At 54.6% G+C, this 6,939-nt stretch overlaps 1 long non-coding RNA gene across 1 annotated transcript; it reads right to left on the bottom strand.

The window, feature by feature from the left end:
- Positions 1–2,415: 2,415 nt before the first annotated feature.
- On the bottom strand, positions 2,416–5,324 carry LOC109490597. Its single transcript, XR_002143926.1, has 3 exons — positions 5,254–5,324; positions 4,941–5,042; positions 2,416–2,997 (listed from the first exon to the last, which is right to left on the bottom strand). It is a non-coding gene; the product is annotated as an uncharacterized LOC109490597 (long non-coding RNA).
- Positions 5,325–6,939: the final 1,615 nt, after the last annotated feature.

Below are 6,939 nucleotides of genomic sequence, written 5' to 3'. Positions count from 1 at the left end.
AAATCCCTGTCCTCAGGGACTGGGCATTCTAGCCAGGGAGACGAATACCAAATATAATACGATGAGCGGTGATCAGTGCTATGGAGAAAAATAAAGCAAGGTAGATGTTGAGAGTGATGGGGTTGCTATTTTATTTTATTTTATTTTATTTTATTTTATTTTATTTTATTTTATTTTTATTTATTTGTGAGAGAGACCGAGTGAGAGAGCACGAGCAGGGGGAGGGGCAGAGGGAGAGGGAGAAGCAGACTCTGCACTGAGCAGGGAGCCCAAAGTGGGGCTCAATCCCAGGACCCCGGGATCATGACCTGGGCTGAAGGCAGACGCTTAACCGACTGCCCCCAGCGTTGCTATTCTAGACAGGGTGCCCACGCAAGGCCTGTTTATGGAGGTAACGCTGAGAAAAGACCTAAATGCAGGGAGGTGGCAAGTCATATGGCTATCCAGGAAAGCATGTTTCAGGCCGAGGTAAGAGCAAATGCAAAGAGCTGAGATAGGAACCACCTAGTTGAATCCTAGAGCCAGGGAGGCCAGTGTGCCTAAAGCTGAGGGAATGAGGGGCGCCTGGGGGGCTCAGCCAGTTAAGCGTCTACCTTCAGCTCAGGTCAGGATCCCGGGGTCCTGGGCTTGAGCCTCTCATCAGGCTCCCTGCTCAGCGGGGAGCCTGCTTCTCCCTCTCCCTCTGCCCCTCTGCCTGCCTGTGTTCTCTTTCTCTCTCTCTCTCTCTGTCTCTCTCAAATAAAATCTTAAAAAAAAAAAAGCTGAGGGAATGAAAGGGAAGGGGAAGGAAAGAATGTGGGAAAAAGGGACCAGGTCATGTAGGCCACTGCAAGGACTTTGACTTTTGCCCCCGGTGGGGGATGAAGAGCCATTGGAGACTCCTGAGCCGCGAAGGACGAAGGACGGTGTCCCTCTGGCTGCTGTGTGGGGAACGGTCCATAGAGGAGTGGGGCATCAAGAGACCAGGCAGGAGGCTGGGGCAGTGACCTAGGGCAGAGATGGCAGTGGCTTGAACCAGAGTGGTGGCTGTGGAAGCCGTGAGGAGTGTTTTGGATCCTGGATGTATTTCCAAGAGAGAGCTCACCGATTTTGCTGACCGGTGGGACATGAGGTGAGATAGAAAGCAAAGACGAAGGCAAGGTTCTTGGCCTGAGTGGCTGGGTGAACAGAGCTGCCGTAACTGAGCATGGGAAGCTGGGGTGGGGGTGGCAGACGACAGGGGATCGAGTGCCTCATTTGGCTGAGGTCAGGGGAGAGGGCTGGTATCTCTCCCGAAGCCTGCAGCTCAGCTCGATTCCTTGCTGGTGGGGGTGGCGGGCGGATGGAGAAGGTTGAGGCGGTGAGGCTCGAAGGGGTAACAAACTGTACCATGTACATCTTCCCAGGTCATCACCGGTGAGCACAATATCAGGGCTGAATTTCTTACCGTGGCATCCAAGTGTGGCTCCCATGACCTCACCAAACCCCATACCGTGCTGTCCTCCTGGTACCCAGCGCTCCTCTGCACGTCCTGTCCCCCACACCTGGTGAACGCCGGTCCTCAGCTCGGACGTCCCCTCCTCCTATCTCCCACTTGATCTTATTAATGTCTGTTTTCTCTATCTCCCCGGCCGTACTGGAGACTCCTTGAGGGCCAAAGGGGCACCTTCGTCCCATCTGAGGCCTTGTTCTGGTCAGCAAGGCCTCAGCTCACGTTTGTGGCCTGAAAGAACAACATAGGAGCAACAGCCAGCCCTGAGCCCACCCTGGTGGGTTGGGAGGCCCGACTTCCCACACGGTCATATGTGACGAGGAAAACAGGGCCAAGGAGGTGAAGTCAGGCTTGGAACTGGACTCAGATTGGAAGGCTGACTCCATCCCCCAAGCAGCAGGGAACAGAGGTCAGGGAAGAGTAATTACTCACATGTGTACAGCACTTGAGAGTTTATAGCCACAGACATTATCTCATTCGGCCCTGGCACAGCCTCAGGAGGGAGGTATTCTTATTTTCCCCACTGTGCATCTGAGGAAACTGAGGCCTGACAGGCTCAAGTCACTTGCCCAAGGTCACACAGCTGGGACATGGCAGCCCTGGGACTCGAACTGAGGTCAATCTGATGGCAGAGCCCCATGTTCTCAACATCAGAGTAGGCCCTACCTTAAGCTGGACGGGAGGATGACCACCCGGGTCTCGGCAGCCATTTCCTCCTCCCTCCCTAGCCCTACTGTGTGTGCCAGCCACGGGCAGCCTGAGTTAGCATGTACTCATCCCTTCAGGCAAGGATGGGGCCAGGCGGCCTGGGATTCAAATACAGTGGGGAATCATCCAAATTTGAGACTCCAAAGGTAGCACTTGGGAGACGTTTGAAGAAAATGCCTGAAACATGCAAAGAGAGGCTGTGGGAATCTTCCCCCCGCGCCCCCCCCCAGGCCCAAGCTCTTCAGAGGCAAGCCCCACTGGGCTCGCTGAGGGTTGCCCTGCCCCTAGGAAAGGGCAGCTCCCATCTATTCCCTCAGCCGAAAGCCCCCCTGGAGAAGTCTCTTGCAGGGGCCATGCCTTCTTTCTGGTTGGGCGCTGGGCCCAGAAGGTTCTTGGCTGGCAGCAGCTGGGCCCTCGCACCTGTCGGTCTAGCTCCCCTGCTTCACAAACACACACCCCCGCCAAGCTCCGTGCTGCTTCCAGATGGCCGGTCACTTATGCCTTCACCCCACTTTGGGCCTTTTTCTTTCTCATTTGATTTCTTTTCCTTGCCTTGTTTTCTTCCCAGGCCCTCACTCTCACGCTCTTTTGCTCTCTCTCTCGCTCTCATTCATTCTTTCTCCCTCCATTGAATACATTCCGTGCTTCTCAGCCTGTCTCTCCCCGCCCCCTGCTCTATCCAGGTAGCGACACAGTGCCAGCTCCCACCCCAGTAACCGGTCACCTGAGAGGTTCGGATGTGGATGCGCGCGTCCCTCCAGCCCCCACCGGCTCTGACGTTCCGCCGTGAGGAAAGGTGAGACACCTGGGGGTGGGCACTGGCTCGAGAGCAGGAAAGGGAGACAGAAACCGGTAGCACCGTGAGCTCAGCAAGCTTGCCTCACCTCTCTGAGCCTCCTTCCTCCACCTGTAGAATGGGGTCGAGCCTCACAACCACCTCACACGGGGGGCAGGTGGAGGGCCCGGAGGATGGACCTTGCTCAGGGACAGCAGAGGCTTTTCTGAACGGTGAGGGGCAGGTCCCACGGGCGTTGTTCTTAGAAGGCCGTGAGGCCCAGGGCTCTACAGCAGACTGTCTGGGGCCACTGGGCCTGATGTGAGTCCTCAGGCCAAAACATACAGGGCGTGGACCGTTAGCTAGCTGCCCAATGTCGCTGTGCCTCAGTTTCCCTATGGGCAAAAGAGGAGTGAGGTAAGACGAGGACTTTCACCTCCACGTGTGCTCGTGTGGGTGGTGCCCCGCACCAGGACACCGGAAATTCAGCTTGCCTGTGTTCCTCTTGCAAAGCCATGTGCCCTGGGGTGAGGCCTGGGTAGAGCCCCAAGGGAGCAGCACCTGATTCTAATCGGGCCTCCCACAGGAGGTGCCCTTCCGCGATTGGCATGAGGAGACTGCATGTGCTAGCCAAGGGGCGCCGTCTCCGCGTTGAGGCGGGCGAGACATCTTGGGCCCCTGGGTTTGGGGGGCCTCTCTTCATGGCTGGCGGCAGAATCTGCACCCTGGCCCCCTGAGGTACTCTGATCCTCCATCCGTCTCCAGCTTTGATCGATGATCCCCAGGGGGACAAGTGTCTGTGGCTGTGGGGACCTGAGGAAGTACTTCCAGGCCCCTAGGTTATACACGCAAAATGAATCCTAGCCGTGTTGGTGAACCCACAGCCATGTTTGTCCGAGCCAACCCTAGACCCAGGGTTGAGGGCCAACAGAGGCCACAGGGCTAGCGGTTCAAGCTGGGAGACATCCCTATGCCAGCGGGGGCTCTGACTGGAGGAAAACTGGGGTCCGCGGTTGGATGACGAGGTCTCTGGGGCGGTGGGATTGGGAGGTTGGGAGGGCAGGGCCTGGGAGCCCAAGAGAGGTGAGCACGGGGAAATGCTCCCGCCCTGGAGATGAGATTGGGGGCCAAGGGGCTGCTCAGGTGAGGGGAGCAGTTTCAGCCTGATGGTGCAGGGAGCAGGGCCAGACTAAAATGGCCTCACGTTTTTAAGGATGAAGTAAGCTAAGGGATACCACTGGCCCAAGCGGCGGGTGGCAGAAATGGGAGAGAAAACAAGCCCCCAAAGGCTTGTGTTCTAGAAGCTGAAGTCAAACTAGGGAAGGCCTGGCATGCTTCAGGCCTGGCCAAAATGTAGTTAGCAAAGTGAGATGAGGCCCCTGTCACTCCCTGGTGTGGGGGAATTTATGGACTGAGATCCCCTCACACTGCCCTTTAGGGATTTGAAGCATGTGTCCACGACGGTGCTGGGCCGGAGGGGCCGCGGACGGGAGAGGAAGGGAGAACTGTGGTGAAAAACCAGTGTCCCGGGCCCTCAAGGAGAGAAAGCCCCTCTCTGTGCCAGTGCAGGGAAGCAAGGGAAAGTTCCCCAGAGTTTGGCTGAAAGTCATTCTGCCGATTGCTCTTTTTGACACAACCTCACACTTTCTTTCCAGTCCTATATTCCTGGCTGCGCACAAACTATTTCCACTTGGATGTTCTGCCAACAAGCTTAAACTAAACATGCTTAAAGCAGAGTTTCTTTTCCCCCACAAAGCCTCACACCTTCCCAAGGCCTCTAGCTTCACTGCCGACACCCGAATAGCTCGGGGCCTGGCCGACCTGGCTGCTTCTCCTCCTCCCTACACCAGCGCCCTCTCTCCCTCCCTGCCTTTGAACCCAGTGCTCTTCCCTGGCTAATCCTTCTCAGAGTCTTCTGGCCGTTCCAGGCTGCAGCCCTCTACCGCCCTGCCCCTCGGCCCTGGAGATTCCCGCCACAGCGCCTACCTGGGCCCCCGGCTCTGGGTCTCTCCCTCGGTGTGAGCCGTGCATGCCTCCTGGCTACACACAGTGATCTTTCACTGCAACGGCAGTGGGAGAGGGGACGTTCTAGAAGAGAGGAAAGCAGAGACACAGAATGACAGTGGAGCAGGTAGCCTCACGGGGAGAGTTTGGCCTTAGGAGTGAGTCAGAGCTGGCTGGAGATCTCGGCCTTGTTATTTCACTTCTCTGTGCCTCAATGCCGTTCTCTATAAAGTGGGGATGATAGTGTCGATTTCCTAGGGTTCTCGTGATGTCGAGTACTCAAAGGGCTACGTACCAGAATGACATCCCCCAGAGGCTGGAGTGGGCACAGAGCTGCGAAGAAAAGTCCCCAAGGATGTGAGCGGCTAGGTGGCCGGACTTGTTTGTGTAGTTGCGGTTTTCCCTTTATGTATAAATAACAGGAAATCAAGTAGGGAATCAATTCAACTGGACCCAAGTCTTGGCCCTTTCCAAAACTTCCCCCACCCCCTTGTGTACACAGGAAACCAAGGCTACAGTCTAGGAAGCTGATTGGAGGGCCCAAGGATGCCCTGTTATCTCTGCTCTTCTCAGTTTTCGTTTCCCAAGGCCCTTTCCCCATTACTAATCTTGTTCCCCTCTTCTTCATCTCCTCTTCTTTTCAGTCCTCCTCCTTTTTTTCAGTCCTCCTCCTTTTTTTTCTTCTTCTTCTTCTTTTTTTCTTTCTTTCTTTCTTTCTTTTTTTTTTTTTTTTTTTTTTTTTTTTAAANACACGGGAGCAGAAGCTAGTGCCTGTCCAAGCCGACTGGCCTGGGGCAGAGGAATGCGGCCACTCCCTCCCAGGGGTGGCCAGGCCCAGGCACTCACTCAGGCTGGCAGAGGCAGGCCGGCTCGCAGAGCTGGGGAGGCTCCCGGCACCTTGCTCCGAGGGGCTGGAAAGCGCTACAGACGTTAGCTCATCACTCCCTGGCAGATGCCGACCAGTCTGCTATTCTCACTAGCATCATCCAGATGGGGAAATGGAGGCACAACTGCACACGGTGTGGTTGCAGACTCTCAGGGTCCCATGGGAGCTTCTGGACAGGGTCTCCAGATGGAGTAAGGGGAGAAGGGCCACCCAAACTTCCCCAGATGGACTTCTACTCCTTGGGATCGGATGGGGGTGGGGGCAGGAAGGATCTAGGAAGGAACTGTGGTCCAGACTGCAGAATCTGAAGGGGGCTTGAGAGAAGAATGGGAGGGGAGTGGCTAGGACCCACCATCTCCTGAGTCCCCCCCACCACTTGAAGGGCCCCAGCTTCACTCACTAGCCCATTAGGAGGGACTCACCACGCTTACAGAGAACGTGCTTGCCCCGCTCCTCACCTCTGTAATAAGAGGCCACACAGATAAAGTCTGCATGGCCAGACACCAAAGGGTTAACTGTGATGTGGTTAGGTTATTATGTTTTCCTCCTGGTGCTTTTCTGTTATTTCCAAATTCTGTGCAGGGAACAATTATGACATTTAGAACCAAACAAAATGTTAATTATTTTTAATTATTAAAAAGAAGGAGCAACCGGGATGTGGTGACAAGCCCTGGGCTTGGAATAAGGGGCTCCAGGTCAAGCCCACTCTCACTTCCCAGTCGTGTGACCTAGGTCAAGTGATCTCATCTCTTGCAATCTCAGTTTTTCTATAAAATGGAAACACTGACAAGTAAACATTCTCAAACATACACAAGTAAACATTGCAATGAAGGCCCATGTACCATCTTCAACAATTATCATCTTCTTGTATTTATATCCCCACCCACCTCACCCCCATCCCCACCGGAATATTCCAAGAGAAATCCCAGACATGCCCTTTGTTTCCATAAAGATTTCAGTATCGAACTGCTTTTTACATTTTTCTCAATTACAAAATAATACATGATGACCATAGAGAACTTGGAAAAGGAAGAAATCATATACAAAGGAGAAAACAAAAATCACCCATAACCGCACCACCCAGAGGTAACATTT

Source organism: Ailuropoda melanoleuca, chromosome X (assembly GCF_002007445.2).
Source record: "Ailuropoda melanoleuca isolate Jingjing chromosome X, ASM200744v2, whole genome shotgun sequence".
Taxonomy (NCBI): Eukaryota; Metazoa; Chordata; class Mammalia; order Carnivora; family Ursidae; genus Ailuropoda; species Ailuropoda melanoleuca.
The sequence above is the reverse complement of the archived record's forward strand: the minus strand, read 5'-3'. Positions and strand labels throughout refer to the sequence as shown.